Below are 16586 nucleotides of genomic sequence, written 5' to 3'. Positions count from 1 at the left end.
GAAACGAGTAGCCGAATATAATCAAGCGTGACCCTGACCAGGCAGTTACTACTGATGAATGAAGCCTCATATCTGACCGCACATGGTTTGCCAAGGTCGTTGTGGAAGACCTCGAGTGTCCTTGAGTGTGTATATACGCACAAATATTGATCATTGTATAGATCAGGTTAATCTAATACACTCTCAAACTCGACAGGATACAACTGTAATTCACAAGAGAGAAAAAAATCACTTTACAAAAATCAGTCTATGTAAAAAAAAAAAAAAAAAAAGATTTTAGTATTATCAAATGTTATGGTGAGGGAGAAACAATGGGAAAGACTTTCCAAAAAAAAAAAAACATGACGATGAATGTAGACAGACCTATTTTTAGTATCATTGTCAATTAAAGCTGACCAAAAACCACTAAATATTTAGAGAGAAGCTGAGTGACAGCACTGATAAGTGAACTTGATCCAAGTCATCAATCACCATTTTCTTCCCAGCATCCCAGACCTGGTGTTTTCCTTAAACGAGATAAATCATACTTCTTACAAAGCAAACACAGGCTTGATCTGTGAACACCCCCATAAAAAACAAAACAAAACAAAACAATGCTAACACTGTACACTGACACCATGTCGAACAGACAGTAAGAAATGACGTGCTCCTCATCGTGGTGTGTCCACAACATCATTTCAATCTGTCCGTCAGAGCGATGAAGAGTGAATCACTGCGCACGCCTCTCTCTCCCGCCACGTGGCCGAGACCACAAACCAACATCATAACAAAGAGTGTTTATGGGGGGAGCAGAGAACGAGAGTGGCGAGGGCAGCAGAGCAGAAAGGGCTCGGTGGAGCTCAGACCCCTCTCCCACCTTTCACTGGAGACGGCGTGCATTGAAATGCAAATTCCCAGCCAGGGTTCCCACCCTGCGTGCCACTCACAAATTGAAAAGCAGTTTTTATCTATGCAGATGCAAGCACGGTAATTGAAGTTAATCAATCAATGCTAGCTTTCACTAAAACCTTGAACATGATTGAATAAAGTAATTATCATTCAGGGGAGAATGATGAAGTTGTAGACAGCATGAACCTTATTAAAGAAGGATTTTTAGTCACAATGGCTTAATTTAGCCGGCATTCCTTTGCCTTTCTTCTTCTCTCTCTCTCTTTTTTTTTTAATCTGGTATCCTTCATTCGGGTCTTTAGCCTCATTCTCTTCATCTGTCTGTGTTTGCGTTTCTGTCTCTGTCCTTCTTTTTCCTCGCTGTAACGCACATTATTGTTATAATTAAGAATTATTACAGTGTTTGCATTGCCTTTTGTACTACAGAATGCTCATTTAGAAGTGAGACTTTTTTTTAATGCTTATGAAGGAAAATGATCAAGAATATGTCAAACATTTTGCATGGAATATTCTATAGGAAATAAGACCGTTAAGTGTGTCATTTAAGCATGTTTCATAAAAAAAAAAATAAATAAATAAAAAATGATAATAGATAATAGATGCGTTTAAATGTTTAACCTACATCTTTCACACATGGTTAAAACCTCTGTCTGTACTTGCTGGGCAAAAGACATCTGTGTCAACACACTAAGAGACACTTCGACTGCCTCCCGTCGGCCGTAATTAAGCTTTTCCTCACCTGGCTCCTCTCGAATCGCGCTTGGCTACCTGGCTGCTGCTTCCTCCATCCTGGCCCTGGACTTGTGCCTCTGGCTAGATTCAGTTAAAGACCTGGCTCTGTGCTTTGTCACTCGGTTTAATATGCACCCTACATAATTATGCAGGATTCACAGTGCTATCAAACTGCAATTCAAATTAGTTCAGGATTAAAGGCACAGAACAGTACTGCTGCTTTAATTGCATTGTACTGCGGTGATCACATTCAAATACCCATTACTCATTGCCTCTGTGGAGCAATAAGTCAGAGGGATTAATACGCAGGCAGGTGACAGGGCCAGGCCATTAAAAGGCAGTTATGCAGAAAGCATGGCTGGGTTTTATTCACGTTAATGAAATCAGCGGAATGAAACTGTAATAGATTTATCAAAGCTCCGATGGATTTGCAGTAAATCAGTTTGATTCAGGCAATCAAACTGGACAATAGAGATAGTTTTCAGTGGCGGGCGGCTGGCGTCTCGGACGGCCGTGTGAGAGGAGCTGATATTCTTCTCTGGGAGGATTTGGGGAGCGCTAGGCCCTATTCCCAGAGCTCAGCGGCTCATTTCAGACGGCTAAACGCCACCAGTGCACATGCTGATAAAACGTACCGGCTTCCAGTTCAACGTCATATTTGTCTCCCCCTCCCACTTGCTTCAGCACTTTTCCCTCATTTTCTGTTTCTCCCTGTCTTTCTCTTTGCCAGTTGTTTCTCTGTGCTCTGTCCACGCTCCCCTACTCCCCAGCCAAATCATCAGGAGCTTGGCTTGGGAAGGTGTCTAAAGTTAGATGAATGTATTGAGGAGTCCAAATGTACATCCTCCAATCAAATGGAGCACCTGCAATTTGCTATTTGAGATAGTCGGGTGTTTTAAAGGTTTCTGTGTAAACTTCATGTTTTGGTAGCCAATCCAATTTTGATTCCTAGCATGTTCATTTAGTTCATCTAAATTTAAAGTCAAACACCCAGAGAGTAAAATCAAATGATTAAATATCATGGATATCATTTCTGACACATCAAGCATTAAGGTAATTTTCATATTGGATATCATGACTGTTTTTTTTTTTTTTTTTACACAACAGTCACAACAGACACACCAGAGACACAATTTTGCATTAAAAAAAAGGAATAAAACACTTCAGGACATGTTCTTAAAGGACAATAATTAACAATGGGGTTATGCAATGCCTTCTGATGTGAAATGGAATTACTAGTACCACCCCAGAGTTGATTATTTTTCACTAACTGCAATCCTGAAGTGTTTTATTCCTCTTCGAACACAGCAATTTGACAATGTCAATCATTTTTAAAATAAAATAATAAAAAAAAAACGATGCAGTTTGTCATGTTAGCATAAAGACCTCTGTCCTGGGTAAGAAAACTTGTGTGTTTTAAGCAATGTATTATAATGTGTTTTAAGCAATGTGTACATGTGTTTTACGCAACTTGTATCTTATTTTTACGTATTGCCGACAAAGCTTTTTTATTTTGAAATGCCATTGCTCACTGGTTCTGTTCTGTTTAACCCAGATTCCTTCAATTTTCTGCTTAACAAAGCAAACACATCTGCATTCTTTTGAGTTCTGTTTAACTGTTCCTGTATGTTGTTCTCCCCATATCTGAATAAGTCGCCTCAACTCTTCTCTGTCCCACAACGTTCCACAGCCACGCATGATACACGTGCGTTATGGAAACTAATTATGTTGTCCAAACACACGCGTGGGTTATTTTACTTCCTGAACAAGTGTGGACCCACTTGAGTTGCGTTGAGTTGCATTCGCATTCACTGGACTTGAGACCACCTCCTACAGGTAGTCTCGAGTTCGGTACCGCAGTGCGCTTTGCGGTCCGCATGACCGCTTCACATGACCAATTTTTCATGCAAACAGTGCTCTTAGACTAAACAGGCAGTGTGACAGCCCCCATAGTATATTAGGCCATAACTTGATCTGCCAAATAGTTGGACATTTGTGGCTAATAATATTATCCCAAGGGGAGAACAGCGAAATATTGGAACTATCACTGTGAAACATATCAGCATCCTTAAATCGCTGTTGTTCATCAGTTTTCATCAGCTCTAGTGTGATCATACTGTAACACCTTGTAGTGTTTGGCTCCAGGATTTCTTTCTCTTTGTTCATCCGTGTCATACTGTTTGTACAACAAAAAACACCTTGGTTTAAATCTTATTACTTCACAGGATGGTAGTTTCTATGGATCATTCAAGACATTATGCATTTAACATTAGCTTAGTCTACATTACAGCATCAGGAAAGAGTCAAACTGCCTTCTATATTTTTAGAACATCTAATTTTACAGACAAGCCTCAGAAACAAAAGTTGTGCCATCTCATCTCATTTTTTAAATTCACCCAAGTCTATTGGCAGACATGTCAATGTCTAAAACGTGCGATAAATCTGCTTCACAGATTGGTCTGAACTGTCAGTGTCCCAATTTTAATTATAGACACTTCCACTAAGGTTTAAATATTCTGCATATGCAGTATGTAGTTTCAGTATGCACATATACTGATTACCTTCCCCATATAAAGCCCATTATTCAGCACATGAGACTGTTGGCTAGCTAGCATATCCTCTACTTCCTGCAAACCACCATTACCTTTTTTTCTCCTCTTGTTCTTCTGACCAAACTGGTTAAATGACCTGAACTCAAATGACATTAGATTTCAATGTGTTCTTAATGAGTCGTCTACTGTATTGTATAAATTCCAATTATACCCAATTAACCCTCAATCAGCAGCACCTCGTCTATGTTTTTTTCTCCTCCTTCCCTTCTTATTTTATGGTTCAGTGCTGCCTAAACCATTGATTAGGCTGAGTGAGCACCATTACTAAATGACCACCTTACCGAGGAGATGGAGAGAGAGGAGTCCTAATAGAGAGGGCAGTCTATTATACTACCTCTCTCTCTCTCTCTCTCTCTCTCTCTCTCTCTCTCTCTCTGCTAGTATCAACTTTTTATATTAAAGCTTTCCAAGCTTGCCTGGCTCTGTGACTTTAGCCCTGCAGAATGTTAAGTAGAAATCTTCCAAGCGTGGACAAAATCCTATTATTTTATAATTACTGGGCATTTGTTTTAGCTTTGGACACTTCATTGGGCATGCTTGAGTGTACACAACACTGCTTAGATGGCCAGTTAATGAACTTCTTTCCTCCTCGGTCTGCACTGAACATCATGCATGATCTTAACATGTGTTTTATGCTTGTAAAATAATAGATAGTAGTCGGCAGTGATAAAGATAAACCCAGTTGTGCCCTATGTGTTTATATAAGTCTCTGTCAGGAGCACTTTGTGAAACAGCTGTTAAATAGACATACTGTATGTGGTGTTTACTGCAGGTTGTGAAGTCTAGAAAACGATGGCCCAACCGAGACAGTGGTTTGCCCCAAAGATCCAGTAAATTTTTTTTTTTTTTTTTTTGCAGAACTTGACTCCATTTCAGTGTTCTTTCGTATTTAATTAATTTATTTTTTTTTTACTGGAGATAAAATTTTCACTTATTACTTTACCAACATACCTCGTAATTCCTACCTATAATTCTCAGGATAGGCTCTGGATCCACCACAAACCTGACCAAGATGAAGTGGATACTGAGGGTAAATGAAAGTAATTTAAGTTGAATAAAAATGTTGAAGGTTGAGGTTGGGATCATGGGAGGGTTGGCGTTATTACTTTTTCTTATGACTTACCCTATTTGATTGAATTTGTACACATTGTACACAATGTCAAGTGGACCCATGTGATGGCTGACTAAATAAATAAATGTTCTTTGTATGGTTTTAAATGATCTCTTTACAATCCATAAAAAATGTTTTGGTAACATTGTAAGGTTTTGGTAATATATATTTTTTTTAACTATCCTGTTTTATGTAATATTTATTTCATGATATTTCGAGGTGTTTTTTTGTAGTAAAGCGATAAATGACGATTTGAAAATAGTAACATTCAACACTATCTTTTTGGCCACAAGTCACATCAGTATACAGTCTTGAGAGATGTGCAAGCACAAACATTGATCCAAAAAAGTCAAACTTAATCTTGACCATCACGCTTCCAACCTGCAGCGACGCTCTTCGTACATAGCTGGCCATTTCTGAAAGATATTTTCTTGATGGCATGTTGTATCTACGGTCCATTTTCTGGATCTTTAGCCTCCTTGTCAACAGTTCCGATTGGCAACATGTCTTTAGCTAAGTACAATGCCACCACCTCCGTCAGTTCTTTCCAGCTTTTACCTTTTTTTAATCATAGGGAGTGCAACTGGCAAATGCACTGACAGTACACGACTGAATGAAAGGAGTTTGCTTTACATTACTTGTTGACGCTTTCTCCTCCCTCAACTTCTGGTTTTCTCATATTCCGGTCAGTGATTTTGCTTGAGGTGGTGGAACAAATTTGATGTGTTTTCACCCTTTGTTGATATGGGTTTTTGACACTTTACAAATCACAGACATTTATTCGCATTTGATCTTCTGTATCTGAAACACTTCCATATTACAGAGAAAGCTCCTTTTTTGGGGATTAATTCTTCTTCCTTGTCTCGGGTTGGAACTCCACCTTCTGCCATGCTTGTTTTCATTCTACGTATGAGATGCGCACTTTGAGGCGTGTAAAAACGTCATCAACTATATTGTCCAGTCCATACAGGATTTTGCTGAGTTTTTATGTGTGTGATTGTTGCAGCAAATAATGCTTGATTTTGCTGAGTTTTTTGTGCCTTTTTGTGGAAAACTGCTTGAATTAGTGAAATTGAGAACGCATGAAATTGTTTTGCACGTGATGTTTGTTGGTAAATGAGACCTTTTAGCTGTACTCATGTTCGACACACATGAATCGAAGAGGGCTTTGGCTGAATGTGAGTTGTGGTGATGTCACATGACAAGCCTTGGCCTAAATATGCGGAAAATCTGTGGTAATTTTGAAACATTGCAAGCTCCTGTGAATATTGCAGAGTTTCCTTGATTTTGCGTTCATTTCTGGGATCGCAAAATCCTCGAAGGACTGATTGTCAATATATAGTTCATGACTAAATTACTAAGAATGAATAAATACATTAATTAACCAATTGGAGAATAAACAAATAACAGCTTGGCAGATTCTCAGCTCCAGTCCTAGGCATCCACTCTCCTACCAAATATCCAGGATTTTATATTTTATTATTTATTCATTTTGATTTTTTTTATTACAAATAAAATTCAATTCAACTAATTAATATGAACCTAATCATTATTCCTGAATATTAATATATTATATAAACCCTGTACAATAATTATTCATTAACTGACCATTAATTAGTCATTTTTCATTCATAATTTTTTAATGTTTTCACAGCTGCATGCTGTGGTACAGAACAGGAAATGGAAAATATAGTCATTACAGATAAAAAGCACATGACCAAGCTGATTTAAGCTTCAGAACCTCAATGCAAAGCATCTGAGATTAATTGTCCAAGTCTTAAGATGATTCATTAGCAAAGGATGACAATAATATCTTTTAGAAATATTTCCAAGCCATGAAATTGAAACCGTCTTTTCCTATCACTGCCAAACACAGTGTGTGTGCGAGCCTTTTTCTTAACTCCATAAGAAACTAATTGTGTTATTTATAGAGGGAGTGAAATTAAGCAGGCTTAAAAGCCAGTGCCAGAGATTCATGCTTTCAATTCACACCGGGCCCCCAATGCCGGCCGCATTAAATAGGTTCCCTTATTACTCCATAAACGAGCACGGCTTCTCGCACAAACCACAAGCGATAAATTAAGAGTAATAAAAACACCAAGTGCACAGACAGATAGAGAAATTAAAAGCCACTTTCTAATGCATTACTTACTCCACATTCAGTACAATAAAATCAAGGAAGACAATCACGCTCCTTCTCAGCCAATCAGATGCAACGACTGCTCCGGCGATTATTATATTAAAAAATGCTTACGGCTGATTTGTATCTCATTTGACTGTGAGTAAATTAATCTAATAAATATTAGCACTTTTAGCAGTCCATTTCCAAAAGACATAAAATAAGGATGTAAAAGTGGACGCATGGACAAAATTAAATGGTTTTCCAATTAGGTCTTGCGCTGGCTGAGGCGACTGCAATTCTGTAGGGCAACTAAACTAAAGGGGCAAGATGGAGATTGCTACTGTATCCAAATCACTGTGTACAATAACGCCTGCAGTAAGCTATCTTATGACCTAGTGCTCATAAGATCTTTTACAACAGAGGATTTTGAAGACGCATTGAGAATATTTTCTCACGAGGAAACATATAATGCACTGAACAAGTAATGCAAGTAGTGGTGCTTGAAAGTTTGCGAGCCCTTTAGAATTTTCTACATTCCTGCATAAATATGACCTAAAGCAAGTAGTGGTGCTTGAAAGTTTGTGAACCCTTTAGAATTGTCTACATTTCTGCATAAATATGACCTAAAGCAAGTAGTGGTGCTTGAACGTTTGTGAACCCTTTACAAAGTCCTGAAAAGTAGATAAAGAGAACCCAATTAAACAAATGAGACAAAAATATCATACTTGGTCATTTATTTATTGTGGAAAATTATTAATATTAAATATCCGTGAGTGGCAAAAGTATGTGAACCTTTGCTTTCAGTATCTGGTGATTTCAGAATTTCCGGTAAATGTTGATCAGTCCTGCACATCGGCTTGGAGGAATTTGAACCCTTTCCTCAGTACAGAACCGCTTCAACTCTGGGATGTTGGTGGGTTTCCTCACATGAACTGCTTGCTGCTGGTCCTTCCCCAACATTTCTATTGAATTAACGTCAGGACATTGACTTGGCCATTCTGAAACATTAATTTTATTCGTCTTTAAAACAAAACAAAACAACAACAACAACAAAATAAAAACATGAAAACTTATCTAGAGTATGTAAATAATCCCAAAAGTAAGATATGTAATAAGATATGTAAAGGGTCTGTGTTATGATCTTGTTGTTAGAAATAATTTTCATAATTTCATTTTATTTTTTTATTTGGTACAACTTTAATTAAAGGAAGAACTGAAGGCAGGAGAAATCTTGAACATCTTCAGTTTGTCTGCAACATCCATGTGCGTGATAATCCTACTAATACACATGCACTTTTTGGACTACACTGGTTGTAACTCGATAATTATATCAGTAATGAGGATAGATATGCATTCTCTCTTTCTCTTTTTCTCTCTCTATGCTATTGGTCCTGCTTTTTCTGTCACCTCTTTTAATCTGCACTAATGATGATTTAATTATGTGCATAAAACAAAGATACATTAAATATAAATTAAATCTCTAAAGCTCTTATGGAGGCTTTGGCCTTACGTTACGTTTGGCCTTCTTAATAAGCTCTATCTCACATTAAGACAGTTTGTAACAAAAATGTAAATTTACTTACCGATTTTTCATGAAAATGCAAATATTATTAGTCAGACTAATATTCCTGTTTTTGCCACAGTTAGTATTGAGGTGAAAAGTAGATTACTTTACAGTATCACTGTCAGTTCAGTTGGTGTACAATACAATAACAAGCAATCCATTACAATGCACAACAATGGGAAATATAAGTCTAATGTTCTGAAAATCATTCCCACTTTGAGAATGCATCCATGGCATTACCATCATTACCATTTTAATTACTTGAAATGAGCATTTGCTCCCATATCTTATGATAACGATGACGTGCTCTTGCGGAAACAGGTTCACGTCTTGTAAATACAATCTATCAACGTATTTTATTAAATTCTGTGACACCCCACCCCCTCCTTCTGTTATTCAGATCTTGTTATGTAATTGAACACTAGGATCCTGAGTTTGGCACTGATGATACTGGCTTAATGAGAAGGCAGGAAGTCATCATAGTGGGAGAGTGTCATTAGCCTTTCACACCTCCGCCAGGCCACACTAAGAGCCAGAGCCTGATGCCTGCAGCTTCACTTCTAGTTAATCTATTCTTCCTGATTACAGCTCCAGCTGAATGGTGAGGCGGTGTCCATTAGGAGTTCCTGTTTGCTCCTTTCGGGTAATCAGTGAGACCTTCGCAGTCTGTTTAGGTGCTTACACACCTAGCCAGTATTGACTTTAATTCATCCTGTGCCATGTTGATGTTTTAGGTCACTGACACAGTAAAGCAAGTGTTGGCTTTCAGGCTCTGTTATGCATTGGTGGCTGTCCATTGCATATAATATTTGCGCAGTTTAGACTAGTTAGCACTTGTCAGCATGTTGAAGCATGTTGGATGCCAGGAGATTTTGGTTTGGTCAGTGCAGGAAATAGTAATACAAACCAAGAAAACAATAATCTCAAGAGGGTCAGTGGTGTTTAGTTTCTTAAATGTGGTCTACTTCACTGTAGGAAAACTTGCTTCGGATAGCCAAGCCTTTAAATAATTCTCCAAAGGTGCAAAAACATAAGAGTCCTAGATTCTTTTTTTTGTCTAAAAGGATAGGATAGATAGATAGATAGATAGATAGATGCTTCACAGTGTCATGAAAATGGTAACAGGCTATGCTAGTGTGTTGGCTACATATGTACTAAATCAGATGCTGTTGTAGTAAATAATATATCAATAGATAATGATACAGATAGGAGGTGAACTATTGACATATTAGCGCAGTGTGCTATTTAGGACACAAGCTTTTTTATTGCACTGAAATATATTGTCATGGAATCCCCCATGGAATATTTGCATCATGGTTCCCATGTGCTTAAGTTCTTGTTTCTGTTCTGTCTTGTCTCCAACACTGTGATGTTATTGGTTTGTTACTCTTTTGTGTCCACCTGTTCTGTGTTTATTCTTGATTTTTTTTTGTTGTTGTTGTTATGCATTATTTCCTTAAATCTTAGCTTTAGTGTCCATCTTTCAAGGTTTTGACCCCCACTTGTTACTCTGGTTGTGATTAGGGGTTGTCATGGCTACTGGCTCTGTTTATCTGGGTTACTGTACATTATGTTTGGAAATACAGCATTTCTCTCAAAGACGTAGATTAATGTTAAATTAGCAGAAACTGTATAGTAGCAGTGTGGTAAAACTGGTAGTTTAATCTTGTGTAGTTAGCTAAATTTTCTTTTAGTGTTTGACAGCTAACTATTTCAAATACAATGCAGTGTAGTTTTATGTTATGTTTTTTTTTTTTTCTTTTGGTAAAATCCACATTCGTGCTAATCTTTGCTAACCTTCTCTGCTTGTTGATTTCGCTTCTTGTTCCATGGATACCTGAATATTTTGTTTGTGTTTGTAAGAATTAGCAAGTCTAAAATATTTTGAGTTATTTTATAAATATTTTGTGAGAAATCATTCAACTAGACCACTGCTAGTCACTTTACTGTCACCAGCAATCACTCTGTCAATCATACCACAGTTAATATGCCCCCTTTCAACTTACACCATAGCCTCTTTAGCAGGAACCTTTGAGGTAAGTATGTAGTAACAATATAACTTAGGGTTTGTTACTATTTATAAGCAAAAGTTATTAAGGATACCAATTAAGGACTAAATCTGAATCTTACAACCCCAATTCCGAAAAAGTTGTGACAGTATGGAAAATGAAAAAATGTGCTTGTAATCCAGGCAGAATGTGGTTTGGATGGCTGCATACTGTATGTTGCTCCAAAAGGTGTACATATCTTTCTGAATTAATGGTGCCCTCACAGATGTGCAAGTTACCCATGTCATGGGCACTGACACACCCCCATACCATGACAGACACTGGCTTTTGGACCTGATGCTGAGAACAGCTTGGGTGGTCCTTTTCCTCTTTGGTCTAGAAAACACGATGGCTGTTTTGTCCAAAAACTATTTGAAATATTGACTCATTGGACCACAAAACACGATTCCACTGTACTACTGTCCATCTCAGATGAGACTGAGCCCAGAGAAGTTGCCGGTGCTTCTGGACAGTGTTGATGTATGGCTTCTGCTTTGCATAGTAAAGCCTCAACTTGCATCTGTGGATGCAGCGGCGAATGGTGTTGAGTGACAAAGGTTTACCAAAGTATTCCCGAGCCCATGTCAGGATATCCATTATAGAGCCGATACAGATACAGATACATGATACAGAGCCATGATACACGATTCAGAGCCATGACGGTTTTTAAGACAGTGACGTCTGAGAGATCGGAGATCACACGTATTCAGAAGTGGTTTTTGGGCTCGCCCTTTACACACTGAGATTTGACCGGATTCCTTGAATTTTTTAATTATATTGTGCACTGTAGAAGGTGAAATGCCTAAAACCTACCGATTTGTCATTGGGGAATGTTGTTCTCAAAGTGTTGAATTATTCGCTGATACATCTGTTGGCAGATCGGTGATACTCGACCCATCTTTGCTCTTGGAGGACTAGGCCATTTTTGGAGGCTCCTTATATAACATGATTAGACAGACGATTGCCTCACCTGTTTCACATCACCTTCTTCACTTATTTCAACTTGCCAAATTGTTATTAGTCCTAAATTGCCCCCGTAAATACAAATCAGAGTACATTTACAAATTACTCCTCTTTGTTTTTATTAGCATTTTCCATACTGTTCGACTTTTTCAGAAATGGGGTTGTATTAGATTAAAAATAATAAGTATGTTAATTAAGCTATTTGAATTCAAATTCAAAAGGGTGCCACAATTTTTTTATTTCACGCTACCTGGTGAAGATTAAGGTTTTCCTCTGCTTCCAACATACCTGATGTGATCCTGCTCATGAAGGACTTCTCAGCTCATTATCAAGAAATGTTGGGAGCAGAGGAAGCTTGAAACTGTGCTAGGATGAAACTGGTGTTGATGTCCGTTGGTGTAAGAAGTCATTTAATTGGAAATTAAAGTGTTATTATTAAGTACTAATTAAATTGAACTGATACGTTTTTAAGCACCCCCCTCTCCTTCAGTGAACACTGAAGTCTTTGTTAAGAGTTTATTTACATGCAAAATTATTCAATATTTGGCTATACAAACAGAATAAAGAATGAAACAAAAACAAAAAACAAAAAAAACAAAACAAAAAAAAAAAAAAAACAAGAGCATGGTCCAAGAAGAAGAAGAAGAAGAAGAAGAAGAAGAAGAAGAAGAAGAAGAAGATAGATCATTATACCAAAGCACTGTTTAAATCTTGAATCTGATTGGTTAGAAGACAGTACCACAGTTTTACAGTATATTAATGTGCTTGTCCTTATGTTATAAATTTTTACAGAAAAGTCTTCCAGATGATAATAATAATAATAATAATAATAATAATAATAATAATTATTATTATTATTATTATTAACTTCAAGAGAGAAAACAGAGAGGCTGATGAGGGAACAACAGTATATCAGTTATAACGTAAGTGATAACGGGAACTAACTTGCTGCATGGACGTTCCATAATGTTAAGCATAAAAGTTCATTGTGCCATTCAACAATAAATAAGAAAAAAATGTAATCATCATACCACCTGTCGTTGATTATTTTTGTACAACAGCACATCTTGTGTTTTACTCCTTATTTGAAAAATCATTCATTTTGAATTAGTAAACAATATATTGCATGCTTATAAAAAAAAAAAAGCATTAAATTAAAGTGTTACTATAAACATTTAAGTTATAGAAATCTTCATGTTTTCTATGCTCATTCCGCTAAATATCACATAAGATGTTATGGAGATGCAATTATAGAAAATAACTGTCGGTGTATCTTCAGAGTGATTGGTGTATCTAAATAGTTGTTGTCAACTTTTCAATAAATGATCTCAGTTATTATTAACCAAATACTTAAACTTCTTTCCCAAATTTAGACGTGAGAAAAAATATTCCATTGTACATCAAACTGTATATAAATTTGTTGTAAAATCAAAATTACAAAAAAGGTCACAGATTACCATGAATTTACCTTACTGCCTATAATTTGGGCTAGCCTACATTGTCACCAAATACAACCGTCCTAGTGCAAATGATTGTAATTATAATTAATACTGCAATTAATTATATTAATTAATAGAACAAGTAACAGGTCTATTAATACTTAAGTATTATAATTATTAAGGGCTGTGTACACATGACTCAGTTGTGTATTAAGGTATACACTTCATTATTTCATGATGCACTAAGTATTAGCTCATGTATTAATGAATCATCATGAAAGCATTAGTTTACTCATTAATATATGCTTATATGTGTACCCATATTGTAGAAGTATTGTAAAACTCTTGGTTGGAAGACAGTGATTATGTGTAAAGTACATAGAAGGGCAGGGCAAGAGGTTGGAGAGCAAATGCCCCACTAAAGAGCTTAATAAGGGGTGGGGGGGCGGGGGTTGGGGGCGGCTGAAGGCCCCACACACTGCAGGCCGATTGTAACATTGCTCTCTGGGTCTATCTCTGGAGGCACAATTAGCATTTCCTCGGGTGCGAGCCTGTTTGTTTAGGTTGACACAGTGAAGAAAGGCCTGACATTGACCAGAGCCTTCTGCTTTAATGTGTCCCATGTTCTGCATTTATCACTGTCACACTGCTGGCAGTGTCAAGAGACAAACACACACACACACACACACACACACACACACACACACACACACACACACACTTGAAGATGGACCATTGGGTAAATTCACTGAGCAACAAAAGGGATTGATAACATCTTAGATTTTGAGCTCTGTGCCAAAACCAGTGAGTTTGACATGCTGTTAGTTAATAGAGCGATAGTAAAAGAGTGTGTGAGGGTGCTGTCGAAGCGAGATGTACAATAAAGTGTACAGTGTTCATCGAAAATATATTCGACACACATACACAGAATGTTGCTTGGATTGTAGGAAACACATACATAATAGTAAGCATTGAAACACACAATTTTTTTTTTTTTTCTGTTTCTATTTCCTAAATGAATAAATCAAGACACAAACAGGGATTTCTATAAGTTTTATTTACTGATCTCGTGGAAAATGTGTAAGAATGAGAACAAGGGAAGGGAATTAAAACATTTCCATATTGATTTGTTGAAATATATTTATGTTAAGCACATGGTGGCTTACTGGTTAGCATGTTCGCCTCACACCTCCAGGGTCGGGGGTTCGATTCCCACCGTGGCCCTGTGTGTGTGGAGTTTGCATGTTCTCCTCGTGTTGTGGGGTTTCCTCCGGGTACTCCGGTTTCCTCACCAAGTCCAAAGACATGCATGGTAGGTTGATTGGCGTGTCTAAAGTGTCTGTAGTGTACGAATGGGTGTGTGAATGTGTATGTGATTGTGCCCTGTGATGGATTGGTACCCTGTCCAGGGTGTACCCGCCTTGTGCCTCATGCTCCCAGGGATAGGCTCCAGGTTTCCCTGTGACCCTGAAAAGGATTAAGATGGATGGATCGATATTTATGGTTTCCTAAAGTTCAGGTCAAAATAGTTATACGAAGAAAAACACAGTTTTGGCCAAAACCGGATTTGTTGTGTGGTTTTTTTTGTTTTTTTTTGGCTATATGCCAGAATTCAGTTTTTTTTCCCCCCCTCAGAAATATAAATTTGATCTTTTTTTATTTATTTATATAAATTAGATATAGTGTGCATAATAATCATCTGGAAATGGTCCAGGATGAGAATGTCATTAAGGTTGTCTTTAGTGATTTAAACTTGTATACACCGGGAAGACCACAATACCTCTGAACGTTGTCAAGCATCAGGCAATAAAGGTGCTTTAATTAGTTCATGCATTCATTTAGCAAGCTCTTTATCCAGGTCAGGGTCACTAAAGCTCTGGAGCCCATCCCGGATACACAGGGCCTGGAAGGGAAGTCTTTAATTGAAAATGCAGCCATATGCATAGTTTTTCCTTTTTAAAAATCCCTTGCATAGGTATTTATGAATAAAATTCTATATTCCTCATGCACTGTGTGAGCATCCTCGTCTTTTTGCAGCTTCCAGTGTATTTGAACAGCACTAGCTGGCGTAGTGTCTTAAGTCAACATTATCCCAATGTAATTAGTGATTAATTAATGAACTCCTAATCACGGCTCATTATCCGGTGATTTGTAGCTGTGAAGCGGCTGTGCTGCTGTCAGAGGAGCTGCAGGCGAGAGATTTTTTGTAGAAAGCAGATGCTTCTCTTACACACATGCACGCACACACACACACACACACACACACACACACACACACACAATCATTATCATAAAGTGCTTAATAGATATAATGATATGAATCAGTCTGAGCCTGTGGGATAAAACACCTTTATTAATAAAGGACATACAGCAAAAACAGGAAGTTGTGTGATGAAATTCATGACGATGTGTGAAAGAAATGAAGTAAATAATGTGTGCGTGTACGTTTGTAGGTGTGTGTGTGTGTGTGTGTGTGTGTGTGTTTTGACAAAACAGGATGAAAGCTAATTGATGTAGAGAGACCGTGTGTTATCGTTACCTACATGAGAAATCCAGCTCCATGGTTACTGAGCCAGAACATCACACTCACAATACAGACTGGTGGAGATCTGATACCACACACACACACACACACACACACACACACACACACACACACACAAATAAACAAATTGCTTTCTTCACCTCCAGAACTCTCAGCACAGCCAGGTGATGAAGTCTTTACTTCCTTTGTCAAATTTGTATGAGCTATTTTTAATACAGTGACAGAAAGATCAGTTCACCCCTTATCAGAACTATATAGTGTATAATGAGTTATAACATACATATGTGTCTTTATCTGTCCACCTCCGTTCTCAAGGGCAGCAGAATGCACAGAATAAAGCAGCTGTCACTCGTTACGGATTTGTAACTGCGATGTTTTTTTTACTGGGGTCGAGCAAAAATCAGGCTAATATGGGTGGCCATGTTGTGTTTTTGGAGGGAATGTAGACATAACATTAGCTAGCTAGCAACATTTTTGCAACTAGGATACCAGTTGTGCTCTACCATATTGTTCTATTTATTTATTTATTTTTTAGGGGGAAAATAAAATTTCAAAAGCCTGC

Source organism: Ictalurus furcatus, chromosome 6 (genome assembly GCF_023375685.1).
Source record: "Ictalurus furcatus strain D&B chromosome 6, Billie_1.0, whole genome shotgun sequence".
Lineage (NCBI taxonomy): Eukaryota > Metazoa > Chordata > Actinopteri > Siluriformes > Ictaluridae > Ictalurus > Ictalurus furcatus.
This window is presented reverse-complemented; position numbering follows the sequence as displayed.